The sequence below is a fragment of the Acinonyx jubatus genome, chromosome D1, assembly GCF_027475565.1.
Source record: "Acinonyx jubatus isolate Ajub_Pintada_27869175 chromosome D1, VMU_Ajub_asm_v1.0, whole genome shotgun sequence".
Taxonomy (NCBI): Eukaryota; Metazoa; Chordata; class Mammalia; order Carnivora; family Felidae; genus Acinonyx; species Acinonyx jubatus.
The window spans coordinates 11,088,208-11,109,716 of NC_069390.1; the positions used below are offsets into that span (position 1 = coordinate 11,088,208).

Consider the following 21,509-nt stretch of genomic DNA (forward strand, 5'->3'; position numbering starts at 1 on the left):
ATTTTTTTATACACAATTGTATTTGAAATAGAAACATCAGTGATTTGGCACTTGAGTTACAGTGCCACAATACCATTCATTCAGTTAACAAGTATATATTAAGAGATTACTATGAGCAAAGTATTGTTTTATGCCTTAAGAACACATTAACTTTTTTAAAAAAGACAAATTTCTTCCCTTCATGACCTGACATCCTAATATATAAGAAAAACAAAATAGGTAAAATATATAGTATATGTTTAGTGCTAAGAAGGAAAAAAATAAAGGGGATATAAATGTTAATGTGTGTGAAATTTTAGGTAGGGTGGAGAGAAAAGGACTCACAGAAAGATAGTTGTGAATAAAGAGACAAGAAGGGGTACCTGGGTGACTCAGTCAGTTGAGCATTCGACTTTGGCTCAGGTCATGATCTCATGGTTTGTGGGTTTTAGCCATGCATTGGGCTCTGTACTGACAGCCTGGAGCCTTCTTCAGATTCCGTGTGTCCCTCTATCTCGACCCCTCCCCTGCTCTCTCTCTCTCTCTCTCTCTCTCTCTCTCTCTCTCAAAAAGTAAACATTAAAAAAGAGAGACAAAGTAAGCAAGTAGCCAGCCATATGGATATCTAGACATAACAGGAAGGGTAAAGCCCTGAGACAGAATGAGGTATCTACAATAATGCCATTTAAAGTAATTAGGGATTTATGCAAACAAAACAGCCCACATTTCACATTGAACTCAAAATCTATTCATCCAATACATTAGAACAGTTAGCTTTGATGGAGGATTGATTGATTACATCGGTTAAATCAAGAGGGGGGGGTCTTGCATCGGCCAATGATCACAATGTGTGATTAACTTGACCCTTGAAATCTCTTTAAAAAGTATAATCACCAAGTTAGATTTTGTCAAAAATTGGAAACAGAGGAAGCTAGGCCTCTCAGCTTTCCCAGGTGGATAGATATAACAGTGAATAATTAGTCCCTCAGCAGCTCAATCAGAGTGTTTAGTATTCCTAAAAATCATCGCACAGGGTAGCCCTCCACAAAGTAAAGAGGCCCTTGAACTTTATCATGAATCACAATCACCCGGGGAGCTTGTTAAAACACAGCAAGAATTTGCATTTGTAACAAGTTCCCAGGTGATGCTGATTCTGCCACTCCAGGGCCCACATTTTGGGAACCACTACATAAGGATGAAGGCTACCCTATGGACAACATCTTCAAAAGTCCTAATGATGCTCTAAAGATGACTCAAAATGCGTCCACTTCCTTGGTCTATACTCCAGGTCTCAGGAATATGGAGTTTCAAGTGTGTGGAGAGCTTTCTCTTTGTTCTCCAGATTAATGAAGCGATCATATACATGTCAGTGTAGCATTATGCATGAACCGACTTTAGGCTTCTCAGCTCTATCAAATTCCAGTTGCTTGAGAGGTTCTTAACCTGTGATCTAGCATAAGGAAGGCCTTTGTGGAGTTACCTTCTACATGTTTCCTTGATTTGGACATGTTCTGGGCAAGATTCAGGTGTAGGAGTACAGTTTAGCTGATAGTTTGAAAGGGTGGTTTCTCGATGACCATGAGTCATGGTAAAAGATGGCTTCACCTGCCTCCATTTTGACCTGAGCCTTTCTAGTTGGGTTCTTCATTCCAGCTTGTCTCTTGGCTCAGGCAGAAGACCCTAAGGGCAAAGCATCCCCTGATGGGAACCGAAACAACCCCCTCAAGCAATAAGGACTGAGCTGAGCCAGGAAGACAACGCCTGTGATTGACTCCAAGACAGTGACCTATTTGACCTTCACTGCCCACCTGCACATACCCACTGACCTTTGCCCCACATTTTCCTTATATAAACCTGGAAATATTTTTAGCACTTTGGAGATAGTCTTTGAGACCTTAGTCTGCTGTCTTCGCGGTGTTGGCCTCACTGAAATAAATTCCTTTCTTGCTTCACGGCCACTCATTACTCTGCCTTTGGATTTTGTCAGCAGTGGGTGGCAAACCCAGCCTGTTTGGGACCCCTGGAGCCACACACTCTTGTACCCCTACACCCCAGCCACAACGGAACTCTTAGGCTAGTTGCTAAAAGCTGAGAATGGTTCCAATTGGCTCTAGATATTATCTTTTCTTTGGGTCTGATTAATACTGTTGAACAATCGATGAACTCACATCATTATCTTCTCTCTCGAAAATATAGTCTGAGGGTTCTCAGAATTAACTGGTTTTGCCTCTTATCCCTCATTTCCTCCCATTTAGTCATCCATGGCCCATCTGCTCTCCCTTCCTGCAGATGGTACCTCCGTTGTTCTTTTACCTCTTCACGCTAAATCACATTGCAACATATCGTCAACTACTGTCCCTTATCTGATTGTATCTCCTCCCCTCTACCCCCAGAACACTGTCGTGTAACCTTAACTACTCCTTAGTTCAATTCTTTAAAATTCCAGAGCTTGCTTACAACCACCCTGGTGAAACAGACTCAAATTGTATTTCACCTTGCACATAAACCTCACTCAGAGCCCCCTGTCTGATGCCTGCTCGTCTAAGGACTTCAGGGAAAAACATTCATGACCTTTTTATTCTGCTGTTTAAATAACCTGTCTCCAATACCATATGCAGACCATACAGATTCTACAGAAAAGGCACCTGATCTTTAGAGAAGAGACCAATGTTATGATATGACCATGCAGCTTGTGGTGGTGAATTCTATCTTGACTGGGCCACAGGGTGTAAAGACATTTGGCTTATCGTTCTTCTGGGTGTCTGTGAGGGTGTTTCTGGATGAGATTAACACTTGACTCTGTAGACTGAGCAAAGCACAACGCCCTGCCTAGTGTGGGTAAGCCTCAATAGAACAAAGAGTCTGAGTAAGAGGAAACTCCTCCTGCCTCACTGCCTTCAGGTTGGGATACTGGTTTTTCCTGCCTTCAGACTCAAGCCAAAACTGGCTCTCTGGGTCTCAAGCTTTTGGACTAGAACCACACTGTTAGGTCTCCTGAGTCTCCAGCTTGCCAACTACAGATCTTGGGACTTATTAGCCTCCATAATCACATGAGACAATTCCTTATCATACATACAAACATACGTACCATTTGGTTCTACCTCACTGGAGAACCCTAATACACAGCTACATAAATTTTCCTCAGTGCTAACGAACAATACATTTTACTCTAATCGCCTTATGAATCTTTAGTAATAATAAATGCTACATTTTAGGAGGTTTTATTTATAATAATGAGTAAAGTCTCTCTTCAAGCTGCCCCCAATGATGGATTATTGTGGACACCTGACAAGCTTCAGTTATAATAACACAAAGCAGCTGGTCCTCTCACAACTTCCTGTTCCCCAAACCGATGTTGCCTTGGGTGCTGGCCAGATGAAGGTTTTCCTGGCATTAGGAGGGCTGCACCTCCTTTATGCTGTGTTTTGGACTTGCTCTGGAGAACAACCAGGTATTTATAGGGTAATAGAAAACATAGTGGGTAACTGATGATCAACGAGGAGGCTAATTCTTGGACTTTCCAAATCTGAATGTTTCAATCTGCTGTTACGTTGCTAATAACTAAGGGTCTATGCTAAGTGATCTGCTTTAGATGACTGAGCTTGGGATGCCTTGTCTCCCAGCTGGCTTTACCACAGGTAGCGTCCTTTGCCCTGCAACACCCTTTCCCCCTTTAAGGATCCTTATCATGCTATAAGGGAAATGGGGTTGGTTGATCAGATAGAAGAGGTTTCCAATGTATATGAGATGGAAAGGTTATCTTGGCTTTAGCCATGGAGAAAGATGCCTGGAAAGAACCCTGGAAAAGAGAAACACATTCACAGTATATGTATATGTATCAAATGCTTATCTCTGGATTCATTAACTATTTCAGAGGGACCTTTACTTTTTCAGCTTGGTGAACCAAGATGCCAGTAATTGGAATTATTTGTAGCAGAAATTTTGACAATGAGGCCAAGAGAGTTATATCCCAATACATTTTCAAGATACAGAGTCTAGTCTACCCCTAGAATCCACTTATTTGAAATACACATAAGGACTTTGGGATGGAGATTCTTAGTGCTATTTCTAGAGAAAAAAATAAATGATCTCTCACAGCTGCAGAGACTAATTCAAAATTCTGATAGACACAGATCCTGTATCCCATAGTAGTTTTTTTTTAAGTTTTTTTTTTTTTTTTTTGAGATGGGAGGGGAGGGGCAGAGAGAGTGAGGGAGAGAGAGAATCCCAAGCAGGCTCCATGCTGTCAGTGCAAAGCCTGACACAGGACTTGATCTTATAAATCATGAGATCGTGACCTCAACCAATGTCAAGAGTCGGATGCTTAACCAACTGAGCCACCCAGGTACCCCTCCCACGGTTGTTTTTTAAGAGTTTTTATATAGCGAAAATCAGGGGGACATAAGAATGTAGACATCTGAGGCCCATTCCACATTTAAAGAATTGGCATTTTGAGAATTTGGCCAAGGAACTTGTTTTTTTAACAATCGCTGTAGTTGACTCCACAATAACATTTTAGTAAAGAGCCAGTGACTTTATAACTACCTGATTCTAACCACAATTGGGACTCAATGTGAAGTCACTTTATGTACATGTTCATAGTGGACAAAATTAACTCTCATAAAATTTGGCAAGATCCTTCAGTTCTTTCCTACCACATGAGTTCATTTTAATATCGTCCATATGCTAAGCTCTCTGAGATCTTCCCACTATTACTATTATCTCCCTTGAACTCTTCCAACTATCTATACAACATATTAACTTGGATATACAATATTTATCTTTAAATTTTTACATCTAAAATGAAATGCACACATTTTTTTAAAATCTCAAACTTGCCTCTCTCCAGTTTTCCTCATCTTAGTTAATAGTAGTACCATTTATCCAGATTCCCTTAGAACTCTCACTTTTCCTTCCCTACCCCACATGCACATGCATCCAAAATGTTTCTAGAATCCCACTGGTTCTGCCAATCTCTTCTACAAAAACTCAAGTCCAAGCTGCCAGTAGCCAGTCCTGGTCTATTTGAATATCCTTGACTGTTCTCCCTGATGACACTCCATTCCAACAACCTCCTCTCCTTCTACCCACTAGAATGAACTTTTAAAATCATAAATCAGATCCTGCTTGCCCCACAGTGTGCTCACCATGGTTCATTATGTCCTAACCACACTGATCTTTCTGTTCTTGGAAGTCACCAACCAGTGTCTTTACATTTCTTTGTTTTTTTTTTTATTGACATATCATTAACATACATTAACATTAACAATGTTACATTAGTTTCAGGTGTACAACATTGTGATTCAACTTCTCTATGTTATGCCATGCTCACCACAAGTGTAGCTACCACCTGTCACCATACAACACTATTACAATATCACTGACCATATTCCCTAGGAAATCATCAACAAAACAAAAAGGCAACCAACCGAATGGGAGATGATATTTGCAAATGACTTATCCAATAAGGGGTTAATATCCAAAATACATAAAGAACATAGACAACTTAAAACCAAAAAATTGAAATAATCTCACTGGCCAGAATGACAAATGACTTAATGCCTGAGTCACCCTCTGTTAAAAAGAGAATATCTAGTCTACCCACCATATATGAACCAAAAAGGGAGAATGGACAGGCCAATGGCTTTGTGTGAACTCACGTTTATGATTTTAGTACTGAGATTCTCCAGTGGTTGGAAATGGCCAGCAGCTAAAGATGGCTTTAAGACTATGAACAATTTACTCCACTATACTATAACTATAACCTAACTATAGGTTAACTTTCCAGTGGTTCTATGCTTGCCTCCTGAAGAAAGCACATAATTCCTTTCTCAGATTTTCCAATTAATCCTCTAAATTATCAGCAGTCTCAAATTGCTCTGGGATTTAACTAACAGATCTTATATTTCACCACCCAACTTCTTGACTGCTAGCGACCTTTAATGCTTCAACTAACAATATTATAGCATCAATTGTCTTTGGCTGATTGGGCATAATACCTCTTGAAGTCACCAGCTCTTTCCAATCCTTTATCAGCAACATCCAGGCAACTTCATCTTTGGGGACCTCTCTTCACCACACGTCCTAAGTTCTACTTCCGTTTCAGTTGTCCCCAAACACAGCCCGTTGTGATCAGGGAGGGTCTGCACAATCTTCCCTCTTTCTCAGTAACAGGTAGTATTGTTCATGTATTCATTCAACAAATACATATTGAGAATTGATTGTGGGCTTGTTCTTGGCTCTAAGTAATACAACAGTAAACATAACAGACCAAAGCTTCATTCTTATGGAGCTTATATTCTTATGCAAAGAGGACAATATTGAAACAATTGTAATTGCTAGATCCAATTAGTAGTAAGAGAAAAGTAGTATCAAAAAGTTACACCTGGTTAAGCTACAATCACTACGATTCTATACCAAGTTTGTTAGTTTTAGTTTGATCAAATAACTGTATTTGGTTCAGAAAATACCAAGATTAAATGTAGATATTAAGATTTAGAACATAGGCTTTGCTTTCTTGAACTTTAAATTGGAAATGAGGGTAGGCAGACCATTGCCAGTAATTACTAATAGAAATGCCACAGTGGAAATGGCCTTTCACTTAGAACTGCACAAGGGGGCATCTACAATCTTGTCTGGGTCAATTCTCATCCATGGATATGATCACCTGGATTCTTCTTGGTGGTAGTGTTTCAAGGGAGAAGGTAAGACTATCATCATCCCCTCTAAAATATATTCTCCTCGACCAACAGGGATACCTTGTATACTGTTAACTGACTCTGAGCTTCCCTGACCTTCCATGGTACCACTATATCATCTGACACTTTTTCTTTTCTACCTCTCAACAGTGTATGTACGATGCAGCCCCTCTTTGTTCTTGGCCAGGGTTAAGTCAACTGCATTTCATAACGATCTACCTGTGGCCCCTGATGAAGTGTTTCTGGGAGGTCGATGTCCTGTCACCTCAGTTCATCCAGGATTTTATGAGTTTCGATACCATCCCAAGGACTGCAACATCAGGATTGAGGTAATTAGGTATCTGGCTACTTAACTAAATCTCTTAAAGACTTTCAGCCTCACAAACTGCATGTTGTGGATTTTTCTTAGTTTTTCCCTACTAATAAGCTGAGCTGATTTTGCCAAATGTCACCTAGGCCCTGGGAAGTAAAAGAAGGGAAGAAGGAACGGTTTCTACTTGTCAGTCAGCAGTGACTAAATAAGACATAGAATTTGTCCTAAGCTTAGAGACAGGCTTTTCTTCTCCCTCGGCCGTCTCCCTCCCTCGGCCGTCTCCCTCCCTCCTCTCCCTCCCTCCCTCCTCTCCCTCCCTCCCTCCTCTCCCTCCCTCCCTTATATCAGGGGTTAGCAAATTATAGCCTAAAGGCCTGATCTGGCCCACTATCTACTTTTATGTGGTCTGTGAGCTAAGAATAGATTTAAATTTAAATGATTAAAAAATAACAAAAGAAGCATAACACTTTGTGATAGGCAACAAGTATATGAAATTCACATTTCAGCATCCATACATTCAGTTGGAACATTCAGATGGAACATCGCCAGCTCAACCTCTTTTCATTTGCTTACTATCTCTGGCTACTCTCACACTATATCACTGGGACAGAGGTCACAGAGCCCACAAAGCCAGAATGATTTACTATCTGGTCCTTTAGAGAAGTTTGTCCATCCCTGCTCTGTAGTATAAAAGCTAACCAAGAGGCCTCAGATGCCTCTACATTTTTATAGCCTTAAGACACAGCCAGTCTAGGGGCGCCTGGGTGGCTCAGTCGGTTGAGCATCCGACTTCGGCTCAGGTCATGATCTCACGGTCCGTGGGTTCCAGCCCCGCGTCGGGCTCTGTGCTGACAGCTCAGAGCCTGGAGCCTGCTTCGGATTCTGTGTCTCCCTCTCTCTCTGCCCCTCCCCTGCTCATGCTCTGTCTCTCTCTTTCTCAAAAATAAATAAAAACATTAAAAAATTTTTTTTAATTAATTAATTAATTAAAAAAAAAAGACACAGCCAGTCTTTCCTGGCTGCAGGCAAATGGAGGAAAGGTGTGAGTGGTTGACACATTTGGTATCTACAAATGACTGCCCAAGCCATCTCCTGATGTCTCAGCTCCCCCTAGAGAATCTGGCCCCCCACCTGGGGGAGGGGGCGGTTAGGATGGGCAGAACAAGAGCATCAGTCTAAGGAGGAGTGTGGAGAGTTGGAAAGCCTCATAGAAAACTTTGATGCCTTGCCACCACACATAACTCCTTTCATTCCACCCAACCCCTGTGAGAAACCCTGAGGGAAGTTCCTCTCCTCCATTCAAAAACCAAGAAACTAAGACTTAGTGTCTTTTTAAAAAAATTTTTGATATTATGTTCATGTTCTGACAAAAATCTGAGGATGTTGATGACAGTTAGTGGTGGGTCCAGGTAAGCTAATGGGAGAGTTTCAATTACGTTAAATGAATATTGAGAATCCATTTTTTTTAATGCACAAATACTCATGGTAGCAATCTCTAGATGATGAGATTAAATCTTTATATTGTCCATACTACATTTTTCATATTTTCTTGAAAAAAGTTATTTGTTAAGAACCTATAAACCTACTTAAAGTACTCTTTAGGGGTACTTGGGTGGCTCAGTTGGTTAAGCATCCAACTTCGGCTCAGGTCATGATCTCACAGTTCATGAGTTCTAGCCCCACATTGGGCTCTGAGCCTGGAGCCTGCTTCGGATTCTGTGTCTCCCTTTCTTTCTGCTGCTCCCCTGCTCACGCACATGCACTCTCTCTCAAAAAAAAAAATAAATAAATAAACATGTAAAAAAACTTAAATACATAAAATACTCTTTATAATTAGATGTATCTCTTCCTCATCTACTATTCACAACTCATGCTCAGCAACTCAAAGCTTCTTAGAATCTAGAGAAAAGTTTCTCAAGAAAAGAGGTTATAAACCCTTTTTTTAATGTTTATTTATTTATTTTGAGAGAGAGAAAGCATGCGAGCAGGGGAGAGGCAAAGAGAGAGAGGGAGAGAGAGAATCCCAAGCAGGTTGTGCCCTGCCAGCACAGAGCTTGACATGGCTTGATCCCACCAACCGCAAGACCATGACCTGAGCCAAAATCAAGAGTTGGTTGCTCAACTGACTGAGCCACCCAGGTGCCTCTATAAACCATTCCTTGATAAGTATAGATAATAACTTTGAGGCAATATGGTTCAAATTCAAGTAGCAGGTGCTCCCGCCTCCTATGAGCCAAACCCTATACCAGGTGTTAACTCTTCTGGCCACTTAGGAAAAAGCCCTCTTCCCCATTGGGAAGATGCCTTTCTGCGTGCATGTGTCTGCTTTTTAGAGCTGTTGACTGAGCCATGAATTCCTAACAAGATCTTTAAGCTGACTTACACTCTCTCTTTGTCTCTTCAGGTCCTCCCAGGAAAGCATATCCTTTTTGTATCTGAAATCATCTTTAGGTCAAAGTTCTCAGATCTTGAAGCTTCCATACCTGTGGCCTGCATTGTCTTCCAGTAAGTCTAGAATGCCCAAGTGGTTTCAGGCTCTCTCAACTGCCTTTATCTGCTTAGGGGAGGCAGGGTGGGAGCACTGAAGCTGAGAGACCAAGTTACTATGACATGGTGGACCAGACCCTCGTGAGACTCTTACCCCCTTGATGCCCTCTTATTCTGTGCTCTTGACCTCCCAGCTGTGCTACATGTTACCAGTGTGACTTTGGGGAAGTTACTTTATAACTCGGTGCCTCAGCCTCCTCGTCTTATAGGGAAGATTAAATGAGACAACGCACATAAAGAGACTGGAAAAGCTCTTGCTCATAAGACGCACGCAGGACACAGTGGCTGGTGCCATCCCTGTATCTGTTCATTCTCTACAGTGTGTGTAGAGCTGCGTGTAGGACTAGGTCTGACTTCACCATCTACCCAGAAGCTCTTAGACTGAGAAATCAATTTGTTCTCATTATACTTATAGTCCGAATTACAAACTATGTTATCTCTTAGCCAAGACCAATGGGGAATATTAGAGGTCCTGATTCACCCACAGGGGATGGGAGTACTGAACACTGATGGGCTGGGGAGAGAAGAGAAGCTTACTAGAATACTCGTTTTGACTTTAAATGTTAAATATTTCAAATGTCTCTGTGACCTGTGGGATAGGACTCCTATTGGCTCATTGAGACTCTACTTTTTACAATCATCTAAGATTGTTAAGTTTTGAATTAGTGATTATTCATCAGGTAATAGCAAATGTGGTGGCATATTTGGGAGGGCCCTCTTTTATATAAAGCTTACTAGGTCCAGTCCTTAAACTAATAATTTATTTTCTTTAAAAAAAAAAATGTTTACTTACTTTTGAGAGAGAATGTGAGCAGGGGAGAGGCAGAGAGAGAGGGAGACGGAAAAATCCCAAGCAGACTCCACACTGCCAGTGCAGAACTGATGAGGGGCTCGAACTCACAAACCATGAGATGACCTGAGCCAAAATCAAGAGTTGGACATTTAACTAACTGAGCCACCCAGTCGCCCCAATAATTCACTTTCTAAAACGGAACAGGATGTAAACATTTCATACTTTTTGGCCCATCAGGGGATAAGGATACTGATGCCAAAGCAGGAAAAGTAAGGGTCAAGGGCCTGGCTTCAGGTTCTAAACCTCAGTCACCAGGACTTGCAAGGACCCTAATTCCATCCCTCTCTCTTTATCTGCTTTTCCCTTCTATAGCCGCCCAGCTCCTAGAGGAATAACCACAGGAAATGATGCAAATAAACAAGGTGGCCTCAAGAAAAGATCAGGAATAGCAAATTTATACATTGGAGAGACAGTCAACAGGAAAGGAAAGGTGAGCTTACTTAAAGCACATAGATTAATGCTGTCCATGGATATTTTGTAACCACAAACAATAAGATTTTTTACAGGGAAATTGTGTAAATGCCTGTGCTTCCAGTTCAGGAAAGGCTGGTTCATGCTTCCTTGCTTACTAGAGGTGTTGATCTTTCTGGCAGCCGCTGTCTGTCTGGCATTAACTGGCATATTAACTGGCATTAGCCATGTGACTCATCCATGCAGGATGAGGCAATGGAGGAAACATCCTTACCAAAATCAATATTAATAGAATTTTAAATATACATGTTTTAAAATTAATACGAAAATCATAGAATGTGAATTTAATGAGGTAATAATCCATGAGAATGTGCACTCAGAAATATCTTAAGCTCAGACTCTGTCCTGAAAGGATTAAATGGCTGTCAGGGAGGACATTTCCTAAATTATACGGATTTTCCTTCCCAGACAGCAGAGGAGGAAAATCCTGAATATATACATTAGTATGTGTTACTAACCTGGGATGTAGCTCTCCATGAAGAGAAAAAGCTATAAGCTAGAGGTGGTGAGCACTTTTTAAAATTTGGGATAGGCACCTGGGTGGCTCAGTCAGTTAAGTGTCACACTTCGGCTCAGGTCATGATCTCACGGTTCATGAGCTCAAGCCCCGCGTTGCACTCTCTGTTGTCAGCACTGAGCTGAGCCCATCGTGGATCCTCTGTCCCCCTCACTCTCTGCCCCTCCCCCACACTCTCACGTGTGTGCTCTCTGTCTCACAAATAAACATTAAAAAAAATTTAATGGGATATGTTATAGATGCTATTTTAAAAAAGATATATACCACATTTCTCTGATATATTCCACTGATAAAAAAAGCAAAAATACTTACATCTTTAGACATATACAACTCCTATATTAATTTTTTTAGGACATGACCCCAAACATTACCTCTTTTCTTCCTACCCTCACCATCCCTCCCTGTGACTTGGGAATGTTAGGCCTTTTGGGGCAAATGGTAGAGAATGACACTGGAGCAGATTCTGGGTCCTTTTCTCTTTGCAGAACTACCTTCATGTGCAGTTTTGGTGCTTAAAAAATCACACAGCTTGTCTCTCTCCACCCGAGAACTTGGAAGCAGATATAAATCCCTATAGCTGTGCCGGGGACACTGCATGGGAGCAGCTGGAATCCTGTCTGAGGATCCTGTGTGTTCTCATACATTTTTAAATGTTTTAGAGGGCTTGGTTTTTAATGGAATGGCCCTTTGTTGTTTTATGATCCCTTATTTAGAAGGGTCTGCCTCTGCTTTTAACTTCAGAAGGAATCATAATAAAATGTGTTTTCTTTTCGTGGGTTAAGTATTATTTCTTAATCCATGGTGCTATGGTGCCTCATCATCCATAAAACTTGTTACATGCAAGCTGAGTTTGCATTGGTTGTTCAGGGTCTGTAGTCGGTGGTTAATGCTAGTTAGGCTGAATAATAGAGCCTAGAAATCCAGCTAATCTATTTGGGACTCTTAGAGTAAATTAAAGAACTGCTGGAAACGAATGAAGTTAGTGTTGTGGGTGGAAAGTTTCCTACTTCAGCTCACATGACTCCATTCCAAAGAAAGGAGAGGAAAAACCATTGGAAGTGCTTTCATTTTACTAATGGGGCTCCTGGTGGCCAAGAAGGAGGAAGGTTTAGTCCTAGACTATCAAAGCTGGTGCTATCAGCTGGGTTGTTGACTACTGGTCCAACACGACCAACAAGTCCACAATTAAACTAAAATCTTTCTAATGTTCTCTGAACAGAACTGGTTCTGAATTTAGGATATGCCCCATCGTACGTAGTATTTGGAACTCTTTCCAGAAATCATTTGTTCACTATAATATACATAGCTCCATTTCACCCATTCTCCAGGATTCCTCAAATCTTTCACTACCCCCCTGTTTAAATACTATGGATCAGGGGGCGCCTGAGTGGCTCAGTCAGTCAAGCATCTGACTCTTGGTTTCGGCTCAGGTCATGATCTCAGTTTCGTGAGTTCGAGCCCCACATCAGGCTCTGTGCTGACAGCGTGGAGCCTGCTTGAGATTCTCTCTCTCTCCCCTCTCTCTCTCTCTCTCTCTCTCTGCTGTTCCCCCACTCACTCTGTCTCTCTCAAAATAGATAAACTTTAAATACATACATACATACATACATACATACATACATACTATGGATCAGAATAGAAAGGGGAAAAAAAAGATGTTTTGAGCTGTGGACATAATAATAGAGCCAAATATCCCAGAGCAGAGCAAATATTAGTCTCATACTGTATTAGTTTGCTAGGACTTCCATGACAAAGTACCGTAGACTGGGTGGCTTAACCAACAGAAATTTATGTTCTCATAATTCTAGAGGCTAAATGTCTGAGATCAAGGTGTGGGCAGGGTTGGTTTCTCCTGAGGCCCCTTTCCTTGTCCTGTAGATGGCTATCTTCACACATACCCTTGTGTGTGTGTGTGTGTGTGTGTGTGTGTGTGTGTGTGTGTGTCCTAATCTCCTCTTCTTATGAGGACACCAGCCATAGAGCATTGGGGCCATCCTAACAACCTCACTTAACCTTAATCACCTCTTTAAAACTCTATCTCCAAATACAGTCAAATATATGATTTGGGGTGAACCAGTTTAGGCTGTAACACTTCACCATTTGACCCCCAAAGTATATGTCCTTTTCACATGCAAAATACATTCACCCCAGCCCAACAGCCCCCCCAAATCTTAAACCATTCAACCATCAACTCTAAGTACAAAATTGTATCTGACCATCATCTAAATCTGGTGTGGATAAGACTTGAGGTACATTGATCCTGAAGCAAAATTCCTCTCTAGCTTCAAACCTGTGAAACCAGACGAGTTATCCGCTTCCAAAACACAATAGTAGGGCAGGCATAGGATAGACCTTCTGCAATAATGTGATTAGAAGAATTATATATTTGGCCATTCAGATGACCAAAATATACTTCTCATATATATTTGAACTTCATCCACAGTTACCCACTCATGGCTCCCCAAGCCTTTGGAATTTCCTGAACGATAAGGGCAATGGGAACATCTTTTGTTATAATATTTGGTCTCTGGTCCTTGGGTTCTGAAATCCCTTCAGAGAAGGAAAGGTGGCATAGGTGTCTTGTTATTCATAAAAAAACCCTAACCACCATACCTGGGTTCCTGTTAAAGAAGTGACTTGCAAAGCACCTAGGAATGTAGGCGTGTTGCCAGGGGAAACAATCATGATTATAGGATTGGGACTTGCAGTCCAGCCTCCTGAATTCTGGGGAAGGGAGAGGGTCTGGAGGTTGAATCAATCACCAATGGCCAGGGAGTTAATCAATCATCCCTATGTAATGAAGCGTCCATAAAAAACTAAAGGGAGAGGGTTTAGAGAGCTACTGGGTTGAAGAACTAAAACGCTTCCCTGTTCCACCTCACTGAGCCGGGCTCTACAAGAACAGAGGTCCTTTGTTCAGGACTTAGCCCTGTGTAGCTCTCTGTCTGGCTGCTGATTTGAATCCTTTAATATTTCTGTAATAAATCAGTAACCTAGTGAGTAAACAGGTTCCCTGAGTTTTGAAAGCCATTCCAGCAAATTAATCAAACACAAGGAAGGGGTCATTAGAGCCTCCAATTTGTAGCCAGTTGGTCAGAAACACTGGTACCCCGGGCTTGCCATTGGTACCTGAAATGGAGGACAGGCCTGTGGGACTGAGTCCTTTCTTTACCCATGGGATCTGATTTTATCTCCAGTAGAGAATGTCAGAGTTGCGTTGAATTCTCGGACATCCTGGTGGTGTCCAAGAATTGCTTGTTGGCATGGAGAAGTCTATATGCACACACTTATACACAGACAGGAATTGGCCCAAGGTACCTAATTTACATTCTTATTCCAAAAAGGAGAAATTGAAAAGAAGAAAGGGATCACAGGTCCCAAGCAAGTCCAAAACCTAGCAGGAAAAAAATCCTTTTAGATTTTAAAGCCTAGGAATAATCCTCTTTGGCTCTATGCTCTGTACTCAGGGCCTACCAGGACAGTACCCCTGGCTCATTGGCCCTGGGCCCTGTGGTGGCAGTGTCAGCCCTGCCAAACTCCAAACCACCTTCAGGGTCATTTTTCCCTTTTCTTGAAGGGATAACACATGTTCACCACAGACAGCTCTATTGGCCTATCCTGTAGAATCCCAGAATTCGGGGGGCACAGGTTCATGATGTCACAGTTCTTGGGTTCGAGCCCCACATTGGGCTCACTGCCATCGAGGGCAGAGCCTGTTTTGGATCCCTTGTCTCCCTCTCTCTGACCCTCTCCCACTTGCACATGCTCTCTCGCTCTCTCTCTCTGAAAAATAAACATTAAAAGATATTTTTTTTAATGAATCCCAGGGGTGCCTGGGTGGCTCAGTCGGTTGAGCGTCCGACTTCGGCTCATGTCATGATCTCGTGGTCTATGAGTTCGAGCCCCGCATCGGGCTCTGTGCTGACAGCCTGGAGCCTGCTTCGGATTCTGTGTCTCCCTCTCTCTGCCCCTCCCCAGCTCGCGCTCTGTCTCTCTCTCTCTGTCAAAAATAAATAAACATTGGGGCGCCTGGGTGGCGCAGTCGGTTGGGCATCCGACTTCAGCCAGGTCACGATCTCGCGGTCCGTGAGTTCGAGCCCCGCGTCGGGCTTTGGGCTGATGGCTCAGAGCCTGGAGCCTATTTCCGATTCTGTGTCTCCCTCTCTCTCTGCCCCTCCCCCGTTCATGCTCTGTCTCTCTCTGTCCCAAAAAATAAATAAATAAAAACGTTGAAAAAAAATTAAAAAAAAAAATAAACATTAAAAAAAATTTTTTTTAATTAAAAAAAAAAATGAATCCCAGAATTCTGACAACAAAGTGTCAGCAAGATTGGGTTTTTTTTTTGGAGGCCTCTGTCCTTGGCTTGCAATCTTCTCTGTGTGTTCACACATGGCCCTGCGTGTGTGTGTGTATGTTTGCATCCTATTCTCCTTTTCATTTCAGATGCCAGTCATATTGGATTAGGGCCCATCCACATGACCTCATTTTCCATTAATTACCTCTTTAAAGACCCTATCTCCAAATACAACCACATTCTGAGATACTGGAGGTTAGGCCTTGAATATATGAATTTGGAAATGGCTCAATTCAGCCTGTAGCACATACCTAGATTTGTCATGTAATACCAAAACTGGAAAATAAGGTTTTCTTGTATGGCCAACAAGAACAAACGAGATTAATAAGCATTTGAGCAATCTCTGGCAAAGTAGAAGAGACAATTGTTAAACACTTTATAAGACAGAATAAGGGTTGACTACATTTTGAATTATTCATGACATGGTTTGATAAAATAGGTTTTAACTATTAGCACACTAATCAAAAATAAAATCTCATCCAATTTTCATGCTTAGATTTTATTTTAAAAATGTGTCTTGAGAATTTAATTTTCTAAAACATTTTTTTAATGTTTTGCAATTTAAACATTAAGTAAAAATAATCAGCATCAGGAACCAATACTTCTTTGACTTCTGAATTCAGAGCATTCTTTCCTGGCCTAATTTCTCAATTTGTGATGCCAAGCTTCATCCTTAACAGAAATATGCATGAAATAAGGAAAGATAGAAATCAGGGGTTGGCAGGGGCGCCTGAGTGACTCAGTCAGTTAGGTGGCCAACTTTGGCTCAGGTCATGATCTCACAGTTCGTGAGTTCAAGCCCCACGTCGGGCTCTGTGCCGATGGCTCACAGTCTGGAGCCTGCTTCGGATTCTGTGTCTCCCTCTCACTCTGCCCCTCTCCCACTCATGTTCTGTCTCTCTCTCTCTCTCTCAAAAATAAATAAATGTGAAAAAAAATTAAAAAATAAAAGACATCAGGGGTTGGCAATCTATATCCCGTAAGTAAAATGTTATCAAAACATAGGCATGCCCATTCCTTTCCTTAATGGCTGCTTCCTGGAACTTCTACCATGTTTGTTTTTTTGGATCAACTTTATAATCATGTTATTAGATCCCCCCCCCCCAAATCCTATTAGTATTTTGATTAGAATTGCACAAAATTTTCAGATTTGTTAAAGGAAAATTGACATATTTACAGTTTCTTATCCAGTAGCAATGCATTCTCTCTTTAGTCAAGCCTTATGTTATATTCTACAGATTTTCAAGATTTCCTGATTAAAGGTGCAGCATATTTATTTTCCACTGTGTATTTGTTTGCTATTGTGACCAGAACTTCTGCTATTTGTAACTCCTGATAACAGGATACGTATTTATTATGTCTATGATTATTTTGTGTATTGGCATACTATATATAGTAAATATCATGCATATTGTGTATTTGTCTAATATGTATCATAAACAAATGTTTGTGTTCCTCCAAAAGTCATATGTTGAAACCTAATCCCCAATATGATAATATTTGGAGGCGGGATCTTCGGGAGGTGATTAGGTAAATGAGGGTGGAGCCCACGTAAATGGGGCTACTGCCCTTATAGAAGAGATTCAGAGAACTCCCTTCCCCCTTTCGCATGTGAGGACACTGTCAAAACACATTTGGGTCATCTGTGAGCCAGGAATTGGACCTTCACCAAAGACCAATTCTGTCTGCACCTTGACCTTGGTCTTGCCAGCCTTGGAACTGAAAGAAATCAATTTCTGTTATTTATAAGCCACCCACTCTATGGCATTTTGTTATGGCAGCCTGATTGGACTGACCATATGGATATATGTTAAATATATTAATTTTAGTGAGTTTTATTACTTTTAATAGGACAACTTATTGATTTCTCTTACGATTTTTAATTTAAATTTCTCTTACTTATTCAAAGCCAATTCCTTTGAAGGGTTCAGATATTAAGCCTACCACCAGAAAAAAAATTATTTTGTCCCATCTTTTTAAATTTAAGAGAGACGTTATCTCAAATAGTAGCTGATGGCTTCCTGTCACTAAACTCTGTCAGCCAGTGTTTGGAGGGATTAGATACCTAAATCAGATGTTTCTGAAGTGTGCCTGACTACATTTTTCCCTAAGTAATGCAATGCCCTTTATGAGCAAGCTACAAGCCAGAATGGCATGGGGGCTTCCAATCTCCTGGAAGATTCCAAAGGTGAGCCCTATCTGGAATAGTATGTAGAGCTCCTTATATGTATATTTGGGGTAATAGGTCAGGAAAAGTAAGCAAACCAAATTCCATTTCCATACATGACCAATCTCTTAAAAGAATTATGCATTAGAAATTGCAAGGTACAATGTGAATGATTGGCAAGGGATGTGATGTTGTGTGTTACATGTTCTTTTAAGAAAGGTCATAGACTCCTAGAGCTCCTTAGGGAAATGGAATCTTCAAGATGCCCAATGAAGCCAACATTCCCAGAGTGGAGCTGAGTGTGGGGGAAAGCAGTGCAGATCAAAGATCAAATGCTGGTGACCCACTGAGATTAACTTGGCTTGATCTGGATACTATTACTTTTTTTTAATGTATTAATTAGTAGCCAACATTAAAAAGCAGGAAACTTCATGTTAAACTTGAAAACTTTTGCATTCTCTTGAAAACCAAAAGATCTACAACATTTGGGTTTGGGTCAAGTATGGAATATACCCTCAAAAACTAGGTTAGGCTCTCCAGGATGACTCCATTTTCATCATTCCTTACTTACTGATATATGTTACCTACCTAGACCCTACTTATTTATAAAAGTTGTATTCTTTTATAACACTATCTTCCAAAAACTAAAAAATATGTAAGGAAATGTATAAGATTTAGACAACTTCCTGACAAAGCAGACCATTTGGGGAGGGGAAAAAAATCCACGGAAAAGCTTGTTTTTTTTTTTTTTTTTTCATTTTCATTTCAGGGTCACTACTGTCTGCCTCTGGTTCCCATTCAGGAGGTAGTGGGCTTTGGACTTTTAAAGAATGATGGAAATAGTAAGTAGAAATATTTTTTGTACAAAGGCAATGGATTCATCTCAAATGAATGCTAGATATGAGGGAGAGAAGATACAAACTATAACCACCTTTAGCCCTAGTAAATGCAAAATCCTTGCACATCTTGTATATGAAAAACTGTAAGATGTGTACCAAAAAATCTATTAGAATGAATAAACACCTTCACAAATGTTGCATGGTAGAAGATAGTTTATAGAAATGCAATTGATTTTTGTGTAACTGAACAATCTGGGAATGAAAGTAAGAAAACAGCTCCATGTATAATAGCAAAAATGCTATCACAAGAACTAAAGATTCCAGATAGGGAGTATAGCACCTGCGTGCAACCCAGAAATAAGAAGATGCATTTAAGAGAGTAGATAAGACAATATCACATTACCCCATTACCCACCCCATAAAGCCCATGCAGCCAGCACAGAGGCACCCTCCCTTTGAGGAAGAGAGAGTGAAGTGAGAACCAGACTTCACCATGGACCCCAGCACCATGTCCGTACCACCACCAGGACAGCCCCCAAAGACCCAGCCTCCAAGATGGCTCCCAAGGACCCAGGCTCCCAGCCCACCCCAGTCTCCATACCAACCCCCTGAGACTCAGGCTCAAGCTCACCCCTGCAGGAAGTAGCATACGAATAGAAATAAAGGCACATAGAAGGAAGAAAGGACGACGTAACACTGTCTCTGTTTGCACATGACATGATTTTTTATATGGAAAACCCTAAAGACTCCACCAAAAAACTGTTCGAATAAATGAATTCAGTAAAGTTGCAGAGTACAAATTCAACATGCAAAATTCAATTGTGTTTCTATACACTAACAACAAACTATCTGAAAGAGAAATTAAGAAAATAATTCCGGGGTGCCTAACTGCCTCAGTCAGTTAAACGTCTTTTCATTTTGGCTCAGGTCATTATCCCAGGGTTGTGGGCTCTGTGCTGAGTGTGAAGCCTGTTGGGATTCTCACTCTGTCCCTCTCCCCTGCTCTCTCTCTCTCTCTCTCTCTGAAAGAAAGAAAAGAAGAGAAAAGAGAATTCCATTTATAATGGCATCAAAATTGATAAAATACACAGGGCCCCAGGTGGCTCAGTTGGTTAAGTGTCTGACTTCAGCTCAGGTCATGATCTCATGGTTCATGAGTTTGAGCCCCACATTGGGCTCTCTGCTGTCAGCACAGAGCCTGCTTCAGATCCTCTGTCTGAATATATACATATAAAAAATAATAAAATACTCCAGTATTTCAGATTCAAAATACTCAGATAAATCTAATCAGTAAGACAGAAAGATCTTTACACTGAAATCTATAAAATATTGATAAATCAAAGATGACATAAATAAATGGAAACATATCTCATGTTCATGGGTTGGAAGAATTGATATTATTTAAGTGTCCATACTAACCAAAGCAATCTACAGAATCAGTGCAATCTCCATAAAAATTCCAATGGTATCTCACAAAAATAGAAAAAGCTAACTAAAAATTCATATGGGATCACAAAATACCATATGATATTGCTTTGTTGCCAAAACAACAGAGATAACAAAGCTGGAAGTCAAACTATCTGATTTCAAAATATACTACAAAGCTACAGTAATCAAAACAGCATGGTACCAGCATAAAAACAGGCCCATATAGACCAAAGGAACAGAATAGAGAACCCAGAAATAAATCCACCCACTTATAGTCAGTCGATTTTCCATGAAGTTGTCAAGAACATACAGTTGAGAAACGACAGTCTCCAGTAGTGTTGGGAAAACTGGTTTTCAACATAAAACATGAAGCTAGACCCTTATTTCACTCCATATATAAAAGTCAACTCAAAATGTATTAGGAATCAAGACTTAAATGTAAGACCTGAAACAATAAAACCATAGAAGAAAACAGGGGAAAAACTCCTTGACATTGGTCTGATCAATGATCTTTTGGATAGGACCCCTGAAGTACAAAGCAACAAACTACATTGAACTAAAAAGCTTCTGCACATTAAAGGAAACCATCAACAATAGAGTGCAGAGAAAACCTACAGAATGGGAGAAAATATTTGCAAACCATGTATCTGATTAAGGTTAATATCCAAACTATGTAAGGAACTCAATTCAATAGCAAGAAAACAAATAACTGATTAAAAATGGGTGGAGGACCTGATAAGACATTTCTCAGAAGACATACAGATGGCCAACAGGCCTATGAAAAGGTGCTCAACATCACTAATCATCAGAGAAATGCATATCAAAACCACAATAAGATATCATCTAGCACCTGTTAGGATGGCCATTATAAAAAAAAAAAAAAAAAAACCAACAAAAGATAACAAGTGTTTGTAAAAAGAAAGGGAACCCTGTGCCCTCTTGGTAGGAATGCAAATTGGTACACCTGCTATGGGAAACAGTATGGAGATTCCTCAAAATATTAAAAATACAACTACAATATGACCCAACCCCACTTCTGGGTACTTATCCGAAGGAAATGAAATCAATATCTTAAAGAGATAGCTGCACTTATGTTTACTGCAGCATTATTTACAATTGCCAAGATTTAGAACCAACCCAGGTATCCATCAAGGATGAATGGACAGAGAAGATGTGATATACGCATAAACACACACACACACACACACACACACACACACACACTGGAATATTATTCAGCCATAAAAAAGAAGGAAATCTTGCCATTCACAAGACGGATGGACTTTGAGCACTTAGTATAACACTATATGAGATAAGTCAGACAAAGGACAAGTCCTGTATGA

The 21,509-nt window shown here is 40.6% G+C and overlaps 1 protein-coding gene across 7 annotated transcripts in view; it reads right to left on the bottom strand.

The window, feature by feature from the left end:
- The window catches only part of LOC106977900 (oocyte-secreted protein 2), a 127,311-nt gene that overhangs the window by 56,851 nt on the left and 48,951 nt on the right, over positions 1-21,509 (bottom strand). Inside the window, exon 4 of one of the 7 annotated variants that reach the window (XR_008290324.1) lies at positions 158-3,778. The exons of the other annotated variants lie outside the window; for them this stretch is intronic. The gene's annotated coding sequence lies outside the window, so the exon portion shown is untranslated. Of the gene's footprint in view, positions 1-157; positions 3,779-21,509 lie in introns of those variants that run through there. 7 annotated transcript variants of the gene reach the window in all.